Source organism: Zootoca vivipara, chromosome 8 (assembly GCF_963506605.1).
Source record: "Zootoca vivipara chromosome 8, rZooViv1.1, whole genome shotgun sequence".
NCBI lineage: Eukaryota > Metazoa > Chordata > Lepidosauria > Squamata > Lacertidae > Zootoca > Zootoca vivipara.
In genome coordinates this window covers 43269327-43293616 of record NC_083283.1, presented here as the reverse complement: position 1 = coordinate 43293616, position 24290 = coordinate 43269327, and the positions used below count along the sequence as shown (strand labels likewise).

General features: G+C 39.5%; 1 protein-coding gene across 1 annotated transcript in view; it reads right to left on the bottom strand.

Annotated features, from left to right (window-relative positions):
• CHST9 (carbohydrate sulfotransferase 9) overlaps positions 1–19050 on the bottom strand; it is an 82662-nt gene extending 63612 nt beyond the window's left edge. The window contains exon 1 of the mRNA XM_035125060.2: positions 18865–19050. The gene's annotated coding sequence lies outside the window, so the exon portion shown is untranslated. The remainder of the gene's footprint in view (positions 1–18864) is intronic.
• Positions 19051–24290: the final 5240 nt, after the last annotated feature.

Below are 24290 nucleotides of genomic sequence, written 5' to 3'. Positions count from 1 at the left end.
CTATTCAAATGATCTTTAAATAAAAGGGTAAATGGTTATCTGCTATTACCAAGTATGTCTGTTCAGCTTGCACTCTGTGGCTACAGGTGGCTGGTGTTGGACGGCTGCAGGCAACTCCCATGGTCAGTTGCCAGCAACGTACAAAGACAAGGAAAAGTTTCTTACCACCCACTTTTTAGTCAATATTTACAGAGAGAGGCTTTGGAACACAGCCTCTTGGATAATGGCGTTGTCCCAAGTCACTCTCCACCCCAATTTTCTCTCACTTACTCATTTGTCATTGTCTTTTTTTTTAAAGATTAAAATAGACTTTATTTGAGAAACTTTTAAAAAAGTATACATACACCAGGGAAAAATAAAGTAACATAGCAACGTAAATAACATAACATAACATAAATAACATAACTACATGTTTAAGCCACCCAACGTAAATTAATCAACATAAATAAGCAAATCAAATTAATCAAAACTTGCTGGGCAAATTAAATCAAACAAACTGCAAATAATATACAATATCAAATTAAACAAACATAACATAACGTAACAAAAACTTGTCCACAAATCAGATCTTAACACATGGACATATACTCATAAAATCAATTCATTTTAGATTAAAATTGGCTTCCAATCGCCAATATATCGCTTCCCTTACTATCATTTTTTTAGTTTGCTTTCCCTCTTATTAATTCCAACTGATTTATTCCTACATGTTTTCTCTATTCCAAACAAATCACTAGCTCTGTTTCAATATTTTCTTTTTTAAAATACTCTTCCACATATCTCCATTCTGCTTTTATTCCCTGTTTTGGTATATTCCTAATTGCCGCTGTCATTCTTGCCAGATTCATAAACTCTACTACTTTAATTTGCCACTCTTGGATTGTTGGTATTTCAGTTCCTTTCCATTTTTGAGCTAATACTAATCTCGCCGCAGCACACGCATACAAGAAAATATTAACACTATCTCTAGGTATATTTTCTGGGATTAAGTTTAATAAAAAAATATTCGGGTTTTTTTTTCCAAACGTAACTTTTAACATTCTCTTCATTTTCTCATATATATCATTCCAAAATTTATATATTTTTTTACACTCCCACCAACAGTGAAAATACGTACCAGTTTTTTCCTGACATTTCCAGCATTCTTTTGTTTCTGTCTTGTAGATTTTGGCTAGCTTTTCTGGCGTCAAATGCCATCTATATACAAGCTTCATCATGTTTTCTTTAATTCCTGGACACGCTGTAAATCTCATTGTCAATCTCCACAACTTGTCCCACTGTGTTTTATAAATTGGTCTTCCTAAGTCCTGGGCCCACTTTGTCATCACAGATTTTATCTCCTCATCTTTTAATTCCCACTCTAGCAAAAATTTATACACCTTGGACAATGGTTTAACAGTATTATCAATCAAAATTTCTTGTAATATAGATTTCCCCCCAGTAAATCCTATTTCTTTATGCTTTTTAAATAGACTTTGTACTTGTAAATAATGTAACCAGCTAGTGCAATGGTGTTTAATCTCTTCATATGGTTTTAATATAAGTTCACTGTCAGTTCTTGATAAGTTGGCCATTTTCCATCTTTGCCTTGGCCACTCATCATAGTCATTTCCAATGGCGACGCCATTGTCTCTAATAAATTTTTATATTCATCCCAGATTTTAAATACCGGTTTTTTAATTATATGATCCGTGAAGCTTTTATCCTTTCCTCTATTTTCTTGTGATAGGTATGCGTGCCAACCTTTATTATTCCTGAATCCTTCCAATTCCAAGAGCTCTCGATTTTCTAATACCATCCACTCCCTCATCCAGCAAAAACATGCGGAAGCGTAATATAGTTTAAGATCAGGGACCCCCCAGCCACCTCTCTCCTTAATGTCTGTCAATAGTTTATATTGAATATTAAAACCATATGAAGAGATTAAACACCATTGCGCTAGCTGGTCATCACCTCCTCTATGAGTGCCGCTTAGGGCCTTCTGTCTCCAAGCTCTTTGCTCTCCTACTTTAAAGGTTCACTGGGTTCTGGTAGAGGGAGGATCTGGGATGCTTTCTAAAGACACTGTGCCCATCAGTTGTCACCCCCCTTGTGCTTGTTCTTCTTCCTCCTCCTCCTCCTCTCCCATTATTTCTCAGTTTCCCCCCTCAACTGCCCCTGAACTGTGACCTCCCTCACACCCCTGTTGCAATTCTGATCTGTCTTCCTCTTCTCTGAAAGGGTCAGGCTGGGGAGGCGGTCTCCACCATTCCTCCTCTGACCAGTCCCTGACAGCTGGACAATGAGTGCAGGGTCAGGTGGCATTTGATGGCTACAGGTGGCTGGGCAATGAGTGCAGGGTCTGGAAGGAGCACAGACTCTGGATGTATGCTAATGTCTTTCACTGTACCTAACCTATTTGTCATTTCTACTTTAGCCATTGACCAGCTTGCTCCATTGCTTGTAACTCTGAAAAGAACCAAAGAGCACAATGCGCTCTGCCATGTCAGGCCAGGCACTCTGGGGCAGTCATGGCAATAGCCCTTCTCATCCCAATGTTCCACACTGAGGTAAGGGCCTCAACAGCTTAGCTAACTATCCAAGGACCACATGCCAGGGCTAAAGAAGCTAGTGGCCCAAGTGGTTGTCACACACAGGTGTAACACACGTACAGCACACACACAACACACAATTTAATGCCTGACTATAGAGAAGTCACCTAACTGTCTTGTTGACATATTTCTGCTGCTTGTTTGTTCCCAGTATTTATAATATCTAGATTTCACTTGGAGCAATGATTCAGGGAGCACATATTTAATAGTGGAGCCCCTTCTTAGGGGCTTTCCCCCGCAGATCACCTGGTTCTTCCCTCAGCCCATATAGGTGCATTTTCATGGAATGAGCATACAACTTTTGGCTCAAAAGAGGCTGGTTCAAGCGTTCAACAGAATGAACTGCAAAGCCTACAGATTTGTTCCAGCATGAACAAAGCCTAAAACACATTTCCCTAACCAAATTCCAGCACTATTTATCATTGCCCAAATGAGTTAATATATCAAAACATACCTGCATAGCCAGATTTCCCTTCCTTAAACTTCCATATTAAGGAAACCAGTATTGCAAAAGGACTGACGAGAAGAGACCTTGATTCTTGACACACGGAAGCTAGCACTGCTACACGTTTCAACTGACACGATAAAAAAGCAGTTGTACCCCGAGGCAAGCCTTTCCTAATAGGTTTTTCTTGTGCCACGTATCATGATGCAGATGGCCAATGAGTGATTAGGAAGTGCTAGGTCTCATTCTCTTAGCTGAACAGAATGCTTAAGTTAACTTTTATGTCTGCACAGTATAGATGGAATAGGAAGACTTATCAGAGCAATGGGCAGTTCTTACATAATAAAAGAATCTTACTTGTTGTTTTTGTAATATCGGGCAAGTGTTCCCTTTCTTTGTTGAAATTGCAAAGTTTCAAGCACTTTGTATTTTCCTAAAGATTCAGCTATATAGTGAGATGATTCACATGGTATCTGGGTAAATTAAAGCAAAAATAATTATTTCTTGAGCATGTGTTACTCTTGTAATTCAAACACCAGCTGTGGACTTCAGTTGGAAATTCCTGCTGGCTCCATTAAATATTTCAGTGTAACTCCACTGTATCCAACAGGTGCAACTAGCAGTGCACAAAACCATCATATTTCTGACAAAATCTGATTGGTCACAGTTGACACTTTCCACCAGTAAATGAAATTAGCAGGGCAGTGAGTCTATTCATACATGGAATTGATCAGAACAGAAGGGAAATGCTTACAAGTGGTTGACTGACCAGTACTAACACTGCTGTTGAACAGATTGATTAGCCAAGTTTGGAGAGCATGAAGATTAAATACTTTCAACCACTGCTTTGAAAAGTTTAGTGTCAGTTTTAGTTAAAGTGGTCAGTTTAGCTGGATTGCAGTCTGGGGATGAGGCCTATTAAGCGTACCAGTAGTTGGAATTACTTCTGATTACTCATAGAAGTCAATTGATGCACATGAACTTCAAGCACTCTGGATGTTCAAAAATCCCTACAATAATGCTAAGTAGTAGTATTAAATGCATAATAAATAAAGCTCATTTTAGCACATGCCTCCAGCTTCAGAGCCACATCTGTTCCTACTGTTCTATTCATATTGCTTGCTTTACAGAGCTTCTCATGCAAAACCTCGACCAAGGCTAATGAATGAGGGACAGACTTAATGGGATTTGGGGAGCTGTGTAATATATTCCTACATTTAAAAAAAAGGCAACTGCAACTACAAGGTAACCCTATTCAGACTGGGGTTGCTGCAGTGGGGGGTGTTTTTTGTTTCAATCCTGCTTCTCTGTTTCATTTCCCAGCCTCCATTTACCATATGAGGGAAAACTTCCAAGGTTCATGTTTCCAATGAGTTATCCACCATGAGACAATACTGTAGACTGAGAAAGTGGTACCTGAGGAAATGATGGAGGTGGGCAACTCCCCAAACCCTGCTCCCTTAATCTGGATCTCCCCCCCCTCCTTCCATCAGCAAAATACTGTAGGAGAAGTGATCACAAATCTCTCATTGTGAAGTCTGACTTCTGAGTCCGTGGTACTAAGTTTACCCCAGGACAGTTAACAAGCAGCTATTTGCTATTGCACTCTAGACTGGAAATCAAGCCTTATGAGGATTGTTTGAGGAAGTTGAGTATGTTTCATCTGGATAAGAGACTGAGATGTAATATGACAGCCATCTTCAAATATCTAAAGGGCTGTCACATGGGAGATGGAGAAAGCTTGTTTTCTCCTGTTCTGGAAGGTAGGGCCCAAACCAAAGGATTCAAGTTACAAGAAAGGAGATTCCAAGTAAACATCAGGAAGAACTTTCTGACAATAAGAGATGTTTGACAGTGGAACAGACTCCCTCAGGATTAGGGGACTCTCCCTCCTTGGAGGTTTTTAAGCAGAGGTCGGATGGCCATCTGTCATGAATGCTTTAGTTCTGATTCTTGCATTGCAGGGGTTTCATCTAGATGACTCTCAGGATCCCTTCCAACTTTACAATTATATGTATGCCATGTCTAAGGAAGAAGATTTTGTTGTTTTCCCTCCAGATACTGCATAAGTCAGTGATACCAACTCTTGCTGCATGTGCTGAAGTAATATGGGTGTCTAGGAATAACGCCCAAGTTGATAATAATCTCCAAAGTAGGAGCTCAGTTCCATTTAGGGTAATTACGTAGCTGCTTAAAATTTTCCTAGCAATTCCAATTTCATACTTGCCACCCTAAATGGTTATCTACCGCTTCTGGATGCAGTTAAATGTACATTTCCTCTCAATGGTTCACTTCCTTCATTGCTGCTGAGTGAAGTATTCCCTAACCATTCGGTGTAGATAAGGGTGCAAGACAATTTGAGACATGTCAAATGGAAACAAGCCATTGAAGCATAAAGATTATGTTACAGGTGTCTGAATGAGCAGCAGAGGCACCTAAAGAGACCAAGATAAAACTTTAAATGGAATGAAAGTTTAATGGAATAAATTGTGGTATTAACATGATTAGATTGTGCCTGTGAAGGGAAATCCACCTCATACTTTGGAAACCAGAGTTTATTGTTCAGCTCTCTTCCCTCAGGAGTTAATGGGAAGTGAAGACCAGGGGTTTTGAGGAATCTCTGAACTTTCATCATCTGTATGTTTTGCTCTGAAGGCAGTCTGAAATATGTCCTGGTTCCAAGTTGTTTAGGGCTCTAAATGTCAACAATAAAACCCTGACGTTTTCTTAGATGCTACTTAATAGGCAGTCGGTATAGATCTGTCTCAACACTGGTGTAATATATGTAAATCTGGGTGTCCTTTTAAGACCCTAGCAGCTGCATTTCAAGTCTCAATCCAGGAGGGGAAATATGGAAAGTGGAGGGAGAATGCTGAAAGGTTTATATACCTTAATTTGTTCATGAATGTCACAATTAGCTCATTTTGGTTTGGCTTAACTTTCATTGGCTTGACATTTTTCAGATTAATTCTTTAATTAAAACACAAACAAAATATCCAGCTAATTTAAAAAAGGAAACGACAGCAATGATGAGAGGTTTTCTAATTCAACAAAATGTCTCCCCAAAAAAAAGAAAAGAAAAGAAAAGAAAAGAAAGAAAGAAAGGGAGAAAAGAAGCAGGATATATTAGATGCCTTAATGAATAAAAGAATGAGTTAATTGTAAAACCAGAGGATAAATATGTGCACCAAGCTATAAAATTATTGCAAGCTCAATTCTTGATGTTAGTTAATCAAGAGATTGGGAGGAAAATTAACAAAACAGAAATTTTTTAAATTTAAACCGGGCAAATTGTTAGCATGGCAACTCAAAAAAGAAAGAAAGAATGGGATAACAAATAATATTGTTGATGAAGATAAGTAACTGACCAGCCCAAAAGAGATAAGGAAAACATTTGAAATTTTTTGTACTTCTTTATATTGGTGTGAGAAAGAGAATATTAAGAAAATTGACTTTTATTTGACCAATTGTAATATTCCCTGAGTGTCTCAAGAAAACCAGAAATTATTGAATGTACCAATATTGATTTCAGAATTGCAGATGGCAATAAATTGAATGAAGATGGGCAAAGCACTGGGACCAGATGGACTTACCACAATTTATTACAAAAAAGTTTCAGGATGCACTTATAGAACCACTTAAGGACACTATGAAAAGAATTTTTATGACTGGCACGGTCCAAGCTTCTGGGGAAAATGCATTTATAACTCTGATCCCTAAACAAGATAGTGACCTGACAAAGACCTAAGAATTATAGACCTATTTCCTTACTGAACTATGACTATGAGCTATTCACCACAATTTTGGCTGATAGTCTAAAAAGGACATTGACAGAGTCAGTCCACAGAGACCAGGCCGGTTTTATACCAAGCCAACAAATGAAAGATAATATAAGAAATGTAATTAATTTAATTGAGTACCTGGAAATAAGGAATGAAAAACAGGCTGCTTTGATCTTTCTAGACATGGAGAAAGCCTTTGATAATATTTCTTGGTCATTTATGATCAAGGTTTTAGAAAAGATGGAGAGAGACAGGTAATTTGTTTCTAGCAGATATTAAAGCAATTTATACTGATCAATCAGTAAATATATTAGGAAATAATATTCTCTCAGACAAATGTCAAATAAGAAAAGGAACTAGACAAGGTTGTCCCCTATCTCCCTTGTTATTTAACATTAGAAATATTGCTTCAGAATATAAGGAGAAATAGGGAAATTGAAGGAATTGAAGTGGGATGCAGAGTCTATAAATTAAGGGCATTTGTTGCTGATGTGGTCTTAACATTGGAACAACTATTGGAGAGAATTCCCAAAGCTCTAGAAGAAATTAAAAGGTTTGGAGAAGTGGCAGGTTTTAAAATAAATTAAGATAAAACAAAAATGTTGGTCAAAAACATGGATGAGCAGCTGAAAAAAGTTATAGAATGGTTGTCTGGCTTAAAAATAGGTAAAAAAAGGTCAAATCTAGCTGACAGCAAGCAACCTCAACTTATTTGAAAATAATTATATTAGATTGTGCAAAGAGGTTAAGAAAGATTTGGAGACATGAGGGAGGATGAAACTTTCCCTGCTAGGTAGAATTTCAGCTGTTAAAATGAATGTACTTCCTAGGATGCTGTTTTTACTCCAGTAAATTCCAATTGTAAATAATGCAAGCTGCTTCAAATAATGGAAAAGATATATATATATTTCTAAATTTATCTGCTTGATGCTTTTGAATTATGGTGCTGGAGGAGACTCTTGAGAGTCCCATGGACTGCAAGAAGATCAAACCTATCCATTCTGAAGGAAATCAGCCCCGAGTGCTCACTGGAAGGACAGATCCTGAAGCTGAGGCTCCAATACTTTGGCCACCTCGTGAGAAGAGAAGAATCCTTGGAAAAGACCCTGATGTTGGGAAAGATTGAGGGCACTAGGAGAAGGGGATGAAAGAGGATGAGATGGTTGGACAGTGTTCTCGAAGCTACGAACATGAATTTGACCAAACTGTGGGAGGCAGTGGAAGACAGGAGTGCCTGGCGTGCTATGGTCCATGGGGTCATGAAGAGTCGGACACAACTAAACGACTAAACAACAAAAACAACAAATTTATCTGGCAGGGGAGAAAGCCAAGAATTAAATATAAAATTTTGATAGATACAAAAGGAAGAGGTGGCTTTGCCCTGCCAGACCTGCAATTGTACTATGAGGCAGCTTGTTTGTGTTGATTAAAGGAATAAATTCTATTGGATAATACATATATTTTAGACTGGAAGGTCATGACTTAAAATTCGGCTGGCATGCATGTCTTTGGTATGGGAAAGCAAAAATCTATAAGAGTTTTACGAACCACATTCTCAGGAAGAATTCTATAGAGTCTGGGAAAAATATAAAAATCTGCTAGAAAGAAAAACACATTTATTATTACCCCCCATTGAAGCAATTACAATTAAGAGAGTTAATATGAGTATACAATGGGTGACTTACAGGGAATTGCTGGACTTTGCAGTGGGCAAACCCAGACTGACAGCTAGGGAGAATTTAATAAGCCAAGTTATGGATTGGTTACAATACCACCAGATATATATGTTTAAGGTTGACAAAAAATGGGTTTTGGGACCAAAACTCACAAATTGAAAAATAACTGTTACAAAATAAGGATAAATGTATAATTTCTTATTAGAATGGGAAACAAAAGATTAGCTAGTTAATGAATCAACGACACACTGGGCAATAGATATAGGATATATACAATGTAGACCTACACCTCTGGGAGAAACTTTGGGAAAGTGATTTGAAATTTATTGTGTGTTATTCTCTGAAAGATAATTACTTGAAAATGATTCATAGATTGTATTTAACTCCCAGTTGGCTGGTTAAGATGTATAAAGCAGAATCAGATACATGTTGGAAATGCCAAGAAATGGGAGGAACCTTTTTCATTTGTGGTGGACATGTAGAAAGTTGAAAGAATATTGGGAAATGATTTATAATGAGTTGAAAAAAAAAATGTTTAAATTTACCTTCCCTGAAAAAACCAGAGTCCTTTTTGTTGGGAATAACCCAGACAAAAATTTCCAGGTGCCAGAAAAGTTTATTTACCGTATATATGCAACAACAGAAGCCTGTGTTCTGTTAGCCCCAAAAATGGAAAGTGAGCGAGGTTCCTTGGAAAAAGGATTGGCAACTTAAGATGTTAGAATATGCAGAACTTGCAGGTTTAACCCATGGAATAATAGAGCAAGAAGAACATATATTTAAAGAATAGAAAATATTTATTGAATATATGGAAAATAATTATACACAGCTGAAAACGCTGGCAGCATTAAGATAAATTCAACAGAGTAAACAATATTTGATTGATGTAAAAGTGGAAAATTGATTTGAATGGTTATAGTAAAATATGCAGGAAAGTATGATATGTAATATAAACAATGGAAGGAGAAGGAGGGAAGTCATTGGATATTTTAAAGTTTGAAAAATGTTTAATTTGAAATGTAGAAAAAGGAAATCTCTCTCTCTCTCTCTCTCTCTCTCTCTCTCTCTCTCTCTCTCTCTCTCTCTCTCTCTCTCTCTCTCTCTCTCTCCTCCCCCCCCCCAACTGTGATCTTGTGCTACAATGTTTTGAGGCTGTACATTGCTGTTCTACTGACTTCATACTTCTCTGTTAACCAAAGTGTCAAGATTAATACATGCAAGGTGGAAACAGCTTTGCAATTACTGGAACAAATATTGACACTAGTCTTACGCCTTGATACATTTCCCTTTTTTACATAAACACCATCACCTAGGGTGAAAATTGTAAGTACATTCCACACATGCTTTAGTACAGTCATGATTAAAGATTCATTACTTGTGCATTAAGTTACAAAGAATAGTGTCCAGGGAACTGTGGTTAGCTTGGCCTGAAGCTTTGGGTGCTGGTAGATCTTTCTACCATTTTTCTCCCAAAATAAGACACCGTCTTATATTTATTTTTCCAAAAAAACAACAACCCCATGGTGGCTTATTTTCAGGGGATGTCTTATTTTATTTTTTATTAAGTATGGTACAGTTTAACCTACAAGGTTAAACTGCCTATCACTATGGCTTATCTTTGGGGTATGGCTTATTTTTGGGGTATGGCTTATTTTTGGGGTACGGCTTATTTTCGGGGTGTGGCTTATTTTGGGGGAGTATTGGTTATTTTCGGAGAAACACGGTATTAGAGTTGTAATTTCCCATTATTTGGTTCTGAACAAACATCCCTTTCATAGCCAAGTAAACAGTAATGGTTTGTTATTATTATTATTTTCATTTAGAAACCCATTTTTCTTTAAATTAGTAGGTCACCTCTAAAAAATATTGGTAAAATACCATTTGAACTTCAAACAGAGACTTAATATAAGCGGGTTTTTGGTTTTTTTTAAAAAAAGATTCTTCTTTGCTTTTCTTATTCTTTTCACCATTGTCAGATTTGTATTACGTATGTACATTCACAATCCCAGTTTCTTATCATTCTTTGCTCAACACTAGAGCAAACGGCAAGGCTTTGTTTTCATAAGCTTTTCTAGCCTTTGATATGAAAGGATTTCTAACCATCATGTGCTTATAAGCGAAGTGTTTCATTCATAGCATTTCAGCCTCTTTACTTGCGGTTGGGAGAGAAGGTGGGGGAAAGCAAAAAGAAAATTACTTTTCAACATAATGACCAGGAACCAAAGAGCTGCTGTAGGCAAGGCTTCTTCATAAGAATGAATTCCACACCCCCGCCTTCCAGCAGAAGACCATCCCATCTCATTTGAGAAGCTGCATTTCAGATAGCATTCACTTTCAAAAGTCACTTCCTGCTTGGGAAATACTATGTTTCAGATTATATACAGCAGGGGTTTGCCAACGTGGCGCTCACAGCCACACGTAACCACAGAGGCCTTTCTCTTCCCCCACTGAAATTAGGCTTGAAAGCATTCTCTTGTAACCAATAGAACAAGTTATGGCATGTGTGCTTGGTGTGTGTGTGTGTGTGTGCATGTGGGATTCCTCCAACTCTTTATCCACTATGCATTTGTGCTTATGGACTGAAAAAGTTTGGCAACCCGCGATGTACATCATTCACTGCTTGATCTTAACTAGTCCACTGCCATATTTTTACGTCCTTTGTGGGCTTCTCTCTTCTGCAGAAAATATACCACAATGACCCCTAGAATGGCATACTGATTGCAGGGAAGGTTTTTGAGTGGGTACAGCTTTTCAGTCTATCCTGAAATTACATATTTTGGAAACTTGACTCTCCTATTGACAGACATTCTGATATAAAAGGATTGTCACTCTAATCCTAGTGATAATATACATGCTAAATAAATATGGCATGATTGTGATTATTTCAGTTCTCACAAATGGTGGACATTTCTTGTAAAGAAACAATAACCTCTAAGAATTGGGAAGAAAAGTTAACGTAGCATAGACACGCACCCATCCCTCCTGTGTTTCTTTCAAGCACTACTGCTGACAGAAAGAGCCAAGGGCCTCAATCACCCAGCTGCTCAGGTGAGAAGAGGACCCATCCACTAGGCATAAAAACATATGTTGCTACTTGGCCTTAGTAGCTAGGCAACACACTTCCCAGAGGACCCATATCTCCCAGGGCCATGATGGAAATTTGAGAGAGGGCAGCTGTGGTAGCATCAACAAAACATCAGCTAAGGACAGAGCAGGGCACGCCCGACAACATTAGTCACCACTCCCTTGATTTTTAGGTTAGCATAAAATGACAGAATTCTGGGAGTGACATTTGCACACCCACTTCCCTTACCCTTCTTAGTCAGGGGCATCAATCAGGTGACATGACAGAGTCAATCAGGTATCACTGATATAAAGGTCTGGAACTTCTTTCACTCTTGGCAACATGTTGCTGAAAAATGCTATTGGGTGGTCCATCTGCCTTTCCAGTCTAACTTTAGCCCTAGGCATAACATTTAACACTAATCCTATTTTGAGTAGACCCGTTGAAGTTAATGGACAGGATTCATTTGGATCATTAATTTCAGTGGATTTATTCTGAGTAGGAGTTAGATGAACACAAGACTAAATTATCAGCTTTCAGCCTGTCTCTCTGCCCCCACCCCCCACCAAGGCACAGAAAAACTCATTCTGTGTCTGGAAACACCCTTAAAAAAGGGTGACTATGTAAATTGGTTTGCATGATTAGACATTTCAGCACAAAGCAACTTTGTGTATCTGAAAACCTCCCAGAATATATTACTTTATTTTATTTTATTTTTTTGTTTCAAGCTGAAAATAACCTCCTTAGATTCTTGCAGTGTGCTAATTTTAAGCAATAGTGGTTGATTTTTTTTAAAAAAAAAACTTTCTCAGGGGCAAAGCATATTACTTGATTTAACAGCACCCATTTAGAGATGATCTTGGATAATATGAATCTTCTGCCCCATGAAATCTGAAGCAGTCTGAACTCTGAGGATGTCAGGCAACATATTGCTTGTGTTTGATACGTCACTTGGATGTGACATCTCTATTGTCTTTTTGACGTGTATTGAAGATCTTCCTTTAAAAAAATAAAATTAAAATCTTTTAAGTATAGATTTTTAGCCCAGTCTTTATCTGTACTGGATATGAAATTGCTTTTATATATGAGATAATTTTAATTGATATATTTTCTTTGTTAAGGCACTTTGAGGTGTTTCATAGACAGTGATCCATAAATGGAAATGAAGAAAAAATGTTTTAAAATGGAAATATTGAAGACTTGGTATATTTTATAGTTGCAGTTGTTGTTGCTAAACAGCAAAATGCAATGTTTTGTAAATAAATTGCTCAATCAAGTTGATAACTTCTGATTGGTGGCTTACATTTCTGCAACGGAGACATTTAATACTCTCCCCCAATCTGCATGCTCTATGAAAAAAATACTAATTTATGAGAAGAAATGGCCCTCCCAGACCGTCAGATTATGATGCCATTGCATTTAGTTCTATACTCAGTAGATGAACAGATGCAAAGAATGGGGTTGGTATCCCATGGTGTTGGCATTCTTCCTGGAAGTCAGGAAGCAGGGAGAAATACCTCTGTGGAGGAAACACCTGAAGTGGCGAAGGATCAAAGGACTTCAGCTGAAGCTAAGGATGTGGGCCCTGAGATGCACCAACAAAGGAGTGGATTGAGGAACCAAAGCGAAGTTCCGCTTACAGGCTTCCCAAGGCCACCTGATTGGCTGTTGTGGGAATAGAATGCTGGACCTGATGGGCCATTGGCTTAATCCAGCAGGGTCTAATGACACTGGAGCATCCTTGTAGGCAGAGCTGGATTGGGGAGAGAAGAGCAGCTCCTTCTCTTCCTTAGAGACAGTTGGTAGCTCCTGTCTAGTGCTACTTCCACCAATGGACAGAAAATCTGGGCTTGCCCTTGCTTGGCTCTGCCCTTCCCTGCTAGCTCCAACTTGAAACTACAGTGGAACCTCGGTTTATGAACACCTCGGTTTATGAATTTTCGGTTTATGAACGCCGCGGACCCATCTGGAACGGATTAATTCATTTTCCATTACTTTCAGTGGGAAAGTTCGCTTCAGTTTATGAACGCTTCAGTTTATGAACAGACTTCCGGAACCAATTACACCCATGCTTCAGTTTATGAACGCTTCAGTTTAAGTACTCCGCGGACCCATCTGGAACGGATTAATCCACTTTCCATTACTTTCAATGGGAAAATAAGAAAATTCCTTCAGTAGCACCTTAAAGACCAACTAAGTTTATATTTTGGTATGAGCTTTCGTGTGCATGCACACTTCTTCAGATACACTAGAAACAGAAGTGTCAGACCCTATATATATACAGAGGGTGGTGGGTGGGAATGGGAGATGGGCTGATGGGAGTGGTAAACCTGTAGATGGGTGTTAATGGCTGCTGATGGCTGCAATTAGTCCTGGGCTGAGGTGCTAAAGAAAGCTTGATCATGCATAATGAGATAAGAATCCGATATCTCTATTCATCCCAGGTGCTTCCATGGTTTTAAGCTTGGTAATGATTTCCAATTCAGCAACTTCCCTTTCCAGTCTGTTCCTGAAATTTCTCTGTAATAAAACAGCTGCTTTGAGATCTTGTATAGAATGTCCTGGGAGATTGAAGTGTTCTCCTACTGGTTTTTCAGTCTTATGGTTCCTGATGTCAGATTTATGTCCATTTATCCTTTGGCGTAGGGTTTGGCCTGTTTGTCCAATATAGAGAGCTGAAGGGCACCGTTGGCATTTGATGGCATACACAATGTTACAATACACAATGCTCTAAGTTTATATTTCAGGAACAGACTGGAAAGGGAAAGAGAAATTTCTCTGGAAATATATATATATATATATATATATATATATATATATATATATATATATATATACCCTCTGTATATATATAGGGTCTGACACTTCTGTTTCTAGTGTATCTGAAGAAGTGTGCATGCACACGAAAGCTCATACCAAAATATAAACTTAGTTGGTCTTTAAGGTGCTACTGAAGGAATTTTCTTATTTTGCTTCGACTCAGACCAACACGGCTACCTACCTGTAACTTTCAATGGGAAAGTTCGCTTCAGTTTATGAACGCTTCAGTTTAAGAACCCCGCAGACCGTCTGGAACAGATTAATCCACTTTCCATTACTTTCAATGGGAAAGTTCGCTTCAGTTTATGAACGCTTCAGTTTATGAACAGACTTCCGGAACCAATTGTGTTCATAAACCGAGGTACCACTGTACTGTACTTGACACTGCCTGCTGTTCCATAAGCTTGATTGGGGTGGCAGCTGTTTCCTCCTGCATCCTAAAGTCTGGCTCTCCAGTAAGTGTGCAGTCTAGTCCTTACAGTTATATAATGTTCACTGGCAGTGTTTCTCCATGTTCCAGCCCAGCCTGTAGATGCCTTAGGGGATAAAACCTGGGATCTTTTGCATACAAAGAATGCAATGCAGTGTTAAGCTATGTCTATAGCTTAGCATTCTAAGCCTCCCCACTAAAACACCTTAACAGGAAAGCTCCCTCATCATATCAGCAGTGCAGCAGCCAATAAATCAAGAGGCATCCTTGAAATGTTCAAAAGGTTTTTCGAATGGAAAATTTGCTGTTGAAGCCAGGGATACAGCAGCAAACAAAACAGAAGGGTTGGGCATTCCCCAGCCTTACATTACGCCGAAGGAACAATTTGTGGATTCTATGCCAAGATACGCACCATGTGTACCAAGTCTATTTAGAAACCTGCAAATTCCTTTATTGATTTTAATAATTCACAGTGACTTAAAAAAATATTTATGGCAACTCATTTATATTATTGTTTAAATGTTACTTCTTTGTTCATCAATGTTGCATTTGTAATTTTATCTATAGCAACACATCTGTATCATCATTCACTTCAATAAATAACTGAATTACTTTGTCTTTATTTGCCAAATCCTGCTCTGAATTATAAACCATTCAAATCCAGCAATTTCATACAAGGCTGAAATCAGCCTTGAATTAGGTACAAGCAATTTCCTTCTTCAGAAAAGTGGACTCAAGCAGAGGACTTTGTTCAAACCCAATGATTAATACTAATCTTAAAATGAAATGTGCCATAGGCTCTTAATAGCAACAAAACAGTGCCCTACAAATATATCAGGATTTGTTTTTTATATAAAACTTCCTTTACTGAGTTAATCTTAGTAACATATTTTAAAATAAAAGGAAGTGTTTACTAGGGGTTTGCACCAGCCACAAGATTTGACTTAATCTATAGGACAGGAAGCAACATGATCAATTTCTGATTCATTCTGTCTTTCTGATTTCTGATGATGGTGAACATCCTGTGTGAGTTCCTGGAGGTGGTTGGAGGGTGGATGGCGGTTAATGGATTGAGGTTGAATCCTGACAAGACAGAAGTACTGTTTCTGGAGGATAGGGCTGAGCAGGTGCGGGGGACTCCCTGGTCCTGAATGGGGCAACTGTTCCCCTAAAGGACCAGGTTCACAGCCTGGGAGTCATTTTGGACTCACAGCTGTCAATGGAAGTGCAGGTCAACTCTATGTCCAGGACAGCTGTCTACCAGCTTCATCTAGTATGCTGGCTGAGACCCTGTCTTCCTGTGCCCCATCTTGCCAGAGTGGTACATCCAAGTAGTCCACTTGGACTACTGCAGTGCACTCTACGTGGGGCTACCTTTGAAGGTAACTCAAAAACTACAGTTAATGCAGCTGCCAGACTGACAACTGGGAGTGGCTGCTGGAACCATATAACACTGGGCCTAAAAGACCTATATTGGCTCCCAGTATGCTTCTGAACACAATTCAAAGTATTGGTGTTGACCTTTAAAGCCCTAAACAACCTTGGCCCTGGATGAGTTAAGGAGCATCTTCATCCACATTGTTCAGCCCAGACACTGAGGTCCAGTTCCAAGGGTCTTCTGGTAGTTCCATCATTGTGAGAAGTGAAGTTACAGGGAACCACCCAAAGGGCCTTCTTAGTAGTGGCCCCTGCCCAGTGGAATGCCCTGCCGTAACATAACCTGGAAACCTGGCAAAACTTGCACCAGGAAAAAGTGTGGTGCAAGTCAAACTCTATTTTCAAGACAAAACAAAACCATTCCTTGCAACGGCACCTTAGAGACCAACTAGGTTTGTCATTGGTATGAGCTTTTGTGTGCATGCACATTTCTTCAGATAGTGCTCCTTCTATTTTCAAGGTTTGCTTTTTCTCTGCGAGACTTAGGCTGGGTCCTGAACAGATTTTGGATCGGCACACTTTACAGGTTGTTTTCTGCTGCTCCAGAGAAGCGGACATGGAGCAATGGATTCAAACTACAAGAAAGAAGATTTCACCTAAACATTAGGAAGAACTTCCTGACAGTAAGAGCTGTTCGGCAGTGGAATTTGCTACCAAGGAGTGTGGTGGAGTCTCCTTCTATGGAGGTCCTTAAGCAGAGGCTTGACAGGCATATGTCAAGAATGCTTTGATGGTGTTTCCTGCTTGGCAGGGGGTTGGACTGGATGGCCCTTGTGGTTTCTTCCAACTCTATGATTCTATGATACACCAGATTTTCTTAAGCCAACATAAAGCACACTGGATTCCCATATTTAGGACTGCTCCCTAAGGTTGGAAACCTATGTCCATTTACCTAGGAGTAGGCCCCATTGAGCTCAGTGGAGATTACTTCTAAGCAGACATGTTAATCAGTAGTATCTAGGTGTGGTTGTGATTAGCTTATAGTCTTTGTTAAGTGTGGTCAGATATCAAAGAAGACAGGGCTCTTGAACATTTCATAGTTGCAAAGAAGGAATTTTCCTAGGAACGTTTGAGGAATGTGATCATTGTGAATTTTGGTATGAATTGGTCTGATCTGCACCTCCCAGATTAATGTGTCAATTGGAAGATAGCTAACCTTTGCATTTTGCACATATCCAAATTTTGCAATGCAATTATCAATTCAAGAAATATATAAAAATGTTTACAAATGCATATGTCAGGATTAATGTATTTAGAAATCTGGTGGGTTTTTTGTTTTTTTTAAAAAAAACACCCTAATATTTAAATACAAAAGTTTACCTTTTTTAAATTCTCAGATTGATGTAAAAACAAAGCAGAACAGAATTATGAATGCATGCATGCAAAAGTGATACAAACTAGAAACAGAACGATATGTCCAGCTGCCAGCTACAGCTGTTGAAATTCCATCTTTTACACAATTACTAAAGGTGCACAAGCCCAGTGCTCTTTTCAGCTGGCAACATTAAATCAAACACAAGCATGTATCTGCTCAATAAGTTACAGGACTTTGTTTGCACTGGAAAAAAATGCGAGACAGTGTGGCCATCGTTATGCAGATATTATCTTGCAAATCATGCCCCCAAATTGTTGCTTGATATATCTTAGTAATGTCATCTTTAAAAAAGTATGAAAACAGTAGTTATTCTATGTAAATGCATGGTTTTGTTTGTTTGTCTGCTTATTTTTTCTGTGGGAAATGTAGTCCAAAAATACTGGAAACTAATGATAATAATAATAATAATAATAATAATAATAATAATAATAATAGAAAGGCATTCATCTGCTATTCATTAGCTTTTTTGGTGTGTGCAGGCTTTTGCTTGGCATAGCAGCTGTATAACTTGTAAAACATGAAGAAACAACATAATGTTTCCAAAATGTTCAGAAAGAATTAATCAAACAGGAAGATCTAGCCATTTGGCAGATGTCAGCAGAGAACATTGTTTTTTTGGAAGAGGGTTGCTTGCCTAGTTCAAGCTGCAAAAAACATTCTGGAAGCCCTAGAGTATAAAAATAAATAATAATTGAGTTTCCCTCTGTTAATTAGAGCAATTAGAATCCATTTGCATGCTTTTTAAAGTTTTAGAACTTATTAGAATTTTATAACATGGAACTATAAAGAGACTGACTACTTTTTTTTAGCAGCATAAACTTCACAGGGTTTTCTAGGGTGGCAAATGTGTTATAAAAACAGACGTACATCAGACAATGGGTAGGAAGCTCACATCAGATTTGTCTTAATTTCCACGAGGTTTGCAAAGGTCATTCTTACACAGGCATTTTTATTTCCTTGAAACTTTTAAAACCAATGTTGAACAGATGAATTTTGCAGGCTTCACTTGCAGCAGATTTGGGACAAAATGACATTTCCATCCATCATCAAGAGGAACCTCATCATCCTAGGTGTAAGGTGCTAAAGCAGAGGCAGGTCACGCATCTGTGCAGCTTTTGCTTCAGAAATTACAATGGAAGGTCACAAAACATTTAAGGGTTGCTTTGAAACTGCCACCTGGAGTTTAATGATTGCACGGCGCACCTGCTGTTCTCTAAACAATGAGAAATAAAGCAAAAGCAAACCTTTCGTTGCTTAGAACAATGCAGTGCTCTCCATTGGATGTTGTTGGGCTCTGCTTCTCATTAGCCCCAGCCAACGTGGCCAATGGTCCAGGATGATGGGAATTGTAGTTCAGCAACATTTGAAGGGCACCACACTGGCCATCCCTGGAGAAATGCCCTGTGAAGTCCAGTGCCACCTTCTAGAACCAGGTATTCGTATCAGAACTAAATCTGATCTTATTTAGACAGCAATTGAGGCCTGGTGAAATAAAAATGCTTTAAGGTGGTGCCTAAATGAAGGCAATGTGAGACACAATCAAATCTCGACAAACACAGAGTTCTACAAAAATGGAGCTGCCCCAAAGAAAACCCCGCCTTTCCCTCAGTAATGGAAAATGTTTGGGTAAAATTTTAAACCATTATACGTATTGGACTCTGCCCTGAGTCTGTTCTTGTGTTTTACTTATGTTTCCTTCTTCAGTTCTGTTTGCTTGTTCTTCAATAAATAGCTTAGTCTCCTTCAAAAGTAAGGAACTTAACAAGATATGTACACACTATATAATATCCAACAGCTGCAGAATAAGGTTAACAGCTACATGCTCTCTGACAGTGTAATCATAATACTTCATACCAATCGAACAAAATACTTTCTCCTATTGGCATGGCTGATCTAATTTGTTTGGGAGAGCAGAAGCAGACCCTCCAAGTGTCCCTATTTTCCAGGGGTGTCCCTGATTTAGAGAAGCCATCCCGGATTCTGATTGGATCTCAGAATGTCCTACTTTTCCTCAGGATTTCCCTACTTTCATTGGATAAATGTTGGAGGGTATGGAGTTATCTGCCCCCCCCAAGCCATCTGAAGGCAATCCTGTATAGGTATATTTTAAAATGTTTAATGTTTTATTATGTTTTTATATATGTTGGAGACTGCCCAGAGTGGCTGGGGCAACCCAGTAAGATGTGTGGGGTATAAATAGTAAAATTATCATTATGGAATGGGACATCCCTATTTTCATCGGAGAAATGTTGGAGGGTATGAGGAAGGAGTGTGCATTATATTCCCAAAATTGCTTTAATTCACTTATTGGCTCATGTGAGCGATTGCAGTTGTTGAAAATTTCAGCGCTTTTAGCTGAAGGCAAAATAGGCTTGAAGGAGAAAAGGTGAATGCAAAGATAAGTATTTTGTCCTTTACCTGCCTTCCTGAATGCTTAGAAATATCCCTTTCTAGGGAGCTGACTCGCAAACCATTTACTCTAGAGAAATCCAGACTCACAGTATATTGTTTGAGGCCTATTGGATACAGAATCTAAAGCAAAATGAACTTGCTGGGGGATATACTTTGTCGTCGTCCCCCATGTTTTTGGTATGACCCAGAGGTCATGTGCAACTTTGGTCTCTGTGTTACCTATGGCTGATGCACTTTTTCCTTCACTATGTAGGGCAATAAAACATTTTGGAACCAGCAACACAAGTACCTGTAGTTCTCTTTTTGAAGCAGAAAGCATTTGGCAAATAATGTCAAGATGTTTCTACGGAAGAGAGTGTATCCTATTTGTTTAATTGTAATGGTGATTGCATTCTACTGCTGTAAGTGGCAATGGACTCTTCAGGGTACAATTGTAACTTCCTGTTCCGAAATAAAATAAAATTACTTACGTTACCATGCTTGACCAAAGCAGACATAAATGTTAACACATGTAATTTTGTGAATGTGCATTCCTAAACTAATTTAATCATGTATTTCCTAAAGCTGGACTGCCACTTGGAAGAGGTCATAACAATAATAAAAGTAATCCAATGTTGTGGGGGAAGGGAAGCAATGCAATTCAGTTAAATATTAAGATCGAACATCATGCTTCTCCCGCAGCAGCTGCAAAAATCTTTACATCCTTTTGGGAGGATTGTTAAGAACATTAAAAATAATAACAAACATCTGCTACCATTCTCTACATAAAATAAAAAGATATTGATTTCCACTAACAGTAAATCCCTAACATAGATGGAAAGATTATTCTAAATCTTGGAAGCTGTATTCATTCTAATGCATGCAAAGCAGGGATGGGAGACTATTGCCTCTCCAGATATTTCTGGACTAAAACTCCCATCATTCCAAGCTCAGTCGGTAGAGCATGAGACTTTTAATCTCAGGGTTGTGGGTTTGAACCCCACATTGGACAAAATATTCCTACATTGCAGGGGGTTGGATTAGATGAACTTCATGGTCCTTTCCAACTCTACAGTTCTATGATTCTAAGCTTAGGATCTCCCTTTGGGACCAGAGAGGAAAGTTTGTGGAACTGCACAGAAGACTGAACCCCATTGCTTCTTTACAGTGTGTTACTTTATTATTTTGTAATATTTTATCTTAATGTAACTAGTATTTGAGACTGTTCTGCAATTAAGCTCTGAAAGTCATTCCCGAGGTGGAGAGAACTGATTTTTACACAAGCTCCAGATCAGGAATTCCACTGAACAACTCTCACACTTCCCTCCTTAATGTTATTATGATCCAGCAAGGGGATTTATTTGCTTGGTACATTTATTTTTTTCTCCCATCATGGGACTCAAACCAGCACTTTTGGGGATCCAGGGGGTCTTTCTTCCATGCACTGACTAGACCTGCTAAGATTCAGCAACTCAGCTGCATTTATTAAGCCTAAAATGTTTATCTGTCCTGCAATTTTCTTTCCTTGTGTTTTATTCCCCACCCTGTTTATGTGCAGTGATTTTATATTTCTTCCTCATGCTCATTGCCTGCTGAAAAAGAAATATGCAAATGCAACAAGTGCAAGGTTACTTAACATTTCCAGATTCCATTTGTTGCTTTAGAATGATTATATTAACATTCAGAGACTATTTTGCAAAATGTATAATTGAGACAGTGATATGGAGTGCAGGCTATTGGTTCAGTGAAGCAATTGAATAAATTATTTCAAGCACATGATGATGAGTTCAGTCCAAACCTGCCAGTGGGTGAACATCCTTCACGTTGTAGCACATCAATATTTGAACATAAGTGTGTCCAGCACCTCAAAGAAAAAGAATTCCATTTACCCATAGCACCAAGTATTCATTGCAGACAGAGGGGGAACTGCCATTCTTTTGAAATGCTTGAGGGAAAAATGACATGGAATAAATAAATGAAATGTTCATTTTAAAAATGTCATTGCTGTCTACACAAATCCTTTGGATTTGGGTGGCGCTGTGGTTAAACCACTGAGCCTAGGGCTTGCTGATCAGAAGGTCGGCGGTTCGAATCCCTGTGACGGGGTGAGCTCCCGTTGCTTGGTCCCAGCCTAGCAGTTTGAAAGCACGTCAAAATGCAAATAGATAAATAGGGACTGCTACAGTGGGAAGGTAAATGGTGTTTCCATGTGCTGCTCTGGTTTGCCAGAAGCGGCTTTGTCATGCTGGCCACATGACCTGGAAGCTATACGCCGGCTCCCTCGGCCAATAATGCGAGATGAGCGCGCAACCCCAGAGTCGGTCACGACTGGACCTAATGGTCAGGGGTCCCTTTACCTTTATCTTTAACCAGTTCTTACACCCTTCATTTAATAATAATAATAATAATAATAATAATAATAATAATAATAATAACCACCTACCTGCCTTAGACAGGTTGCAATCCACCAGACAGCTAAGCTAAATTATTGAAATTTGAAATTAAGTGTCTGTCATGAGAGGTGAAGCCCAATTCAATGAATATTTACTCAGAAGTCAGTCATGCTGAGTTTTACAGGACATGCTTCCCAGGACTTACTTGCAGTCTAAACTTCTTATTTGACTGGGTTCTGGCTTGGTTTCCTTATTTAGATAAACACTGTGGTCTGCATTAATCAGGAAGATGCAACCCCCCCTCACTATGGAATGCTTTTTTCAGGACTATGTTGGGTCACAATCTCAGAGGACCCTGTTCTCTCTCAGGTTCCTACTGCTGGCTGAGTGCAAAGAGAAGAACAGAATGAGATGCATCTGCTTGGAGCAGAGTTGGGTTGCTGTTGTTGTTTTAAAAAAGAACCTCCTCCACCCTACAAGGAGACATGGTATTATATAGCTGAAGTCAGGTACATGATTATATTTATATGCACATGGCAGTTTGAAATTGATTCAATGCACCCCATGTGTGTATGTTTATCGCGTCATCCTCATGATGTTGGGCATCATCTAAGAGGCAGCCTGTACTATTTCCCCCCACCTTAATTCAGATTTTCCTGCCTAAGCTGTGCATTCATGGAACAGCTGCACTGCATGTAGTGTGGAACAGTTCCATAGCTCAGTGGTAGGGCATTTGCTTTGCAGGAGAAAGGCCCTGGGTTCTGTCCCTGGCATCTCCAGGTAGGGTGAGGAGAGACTCTTGCTCTCAGGCCTAGGGGAAAGCACCTGCCAGGGTCCCAGCATTGGTTCTGGTGCTGTGGGATTTGGTTCAGTGGGCTCTGCCCATTCCGTGGCCTCTGATTCAGTGGACCCCTGATCACTAGCGTCTGGCTCAGACCCAGAAACCTGTTTCATCTCCTCAACTGATGACACCGTAGTCTCTAGCTCAGTGTCCTGATTGCTCACTGGACTCCAGGGTCAAGACTGTTTGGTAGCAAATAAAATATAGCACATATTATTATGGTTCATTTGATTCTACCCCTCCTTTCGTCAGGCTTGAGGAATCCTCTCTCTCCCCCCTCCCCCCGACGGGGGACCAAGAGTCAGGGAAGAAACAAGAAAGTTCTTAATATGATTTATTCAGTCATCACGGTCAAAGGCAAAGAATTCCTCCATAACGGAGTTGCTCACACTGAGCTCCTCCCCAGGCCCGGCTCTAGGGGTAGTATCGGTGGCGCGGAGTGCCAGGGCGCCAGGCTGGCAGGAGGGCGCTGCGTGGCAAAGCAGTGTGGAAGCCGTGCTGCGCGCTGTGCCCACCCACCAGGGCGGGGGCGCCGGAGCGATCTCCGCGCCACAGCGCCCGACCGGCTTGAGATGGCCCTGCTCCTCCCCCTTCCCGCTCTAGCAACAACACCTGCCTCTACGGCGTCCATCTGTGGACAATTGCCTCTGGGCTCTTTGTTCTTGCACCCTTAACGAACACTGCATTTTGGGAGAAGGGGGGGGTCAGTTATGCTGTCCAGTGATGTGTCAGCTAGCTACTCTGCCTCCCCACTCCTTCTCCTAACACAGCATAATTCTGCTGTTTGCATGTCTCTGAGCTGCTATCTTCCTCAAAGCCCTGCTGTAATTCAAGTCTGCCTTCCTCCTCTCTGGAAGCTACAGGAAAAGTGGTGGGGGAAAACCTCCATAATTCCTCCTCCTCTTCAGTCCTTTCCCTAACACCTTTTAAGCCTGTGAGAATTTCTGGAATGATATACATTACTTAGCAAGCTGTGTTTCATCTTGATTTAGCCTATGCCAGCAGCAAATACAGAACAGAACCTCCCTGTTAACTAAGCAGAGCT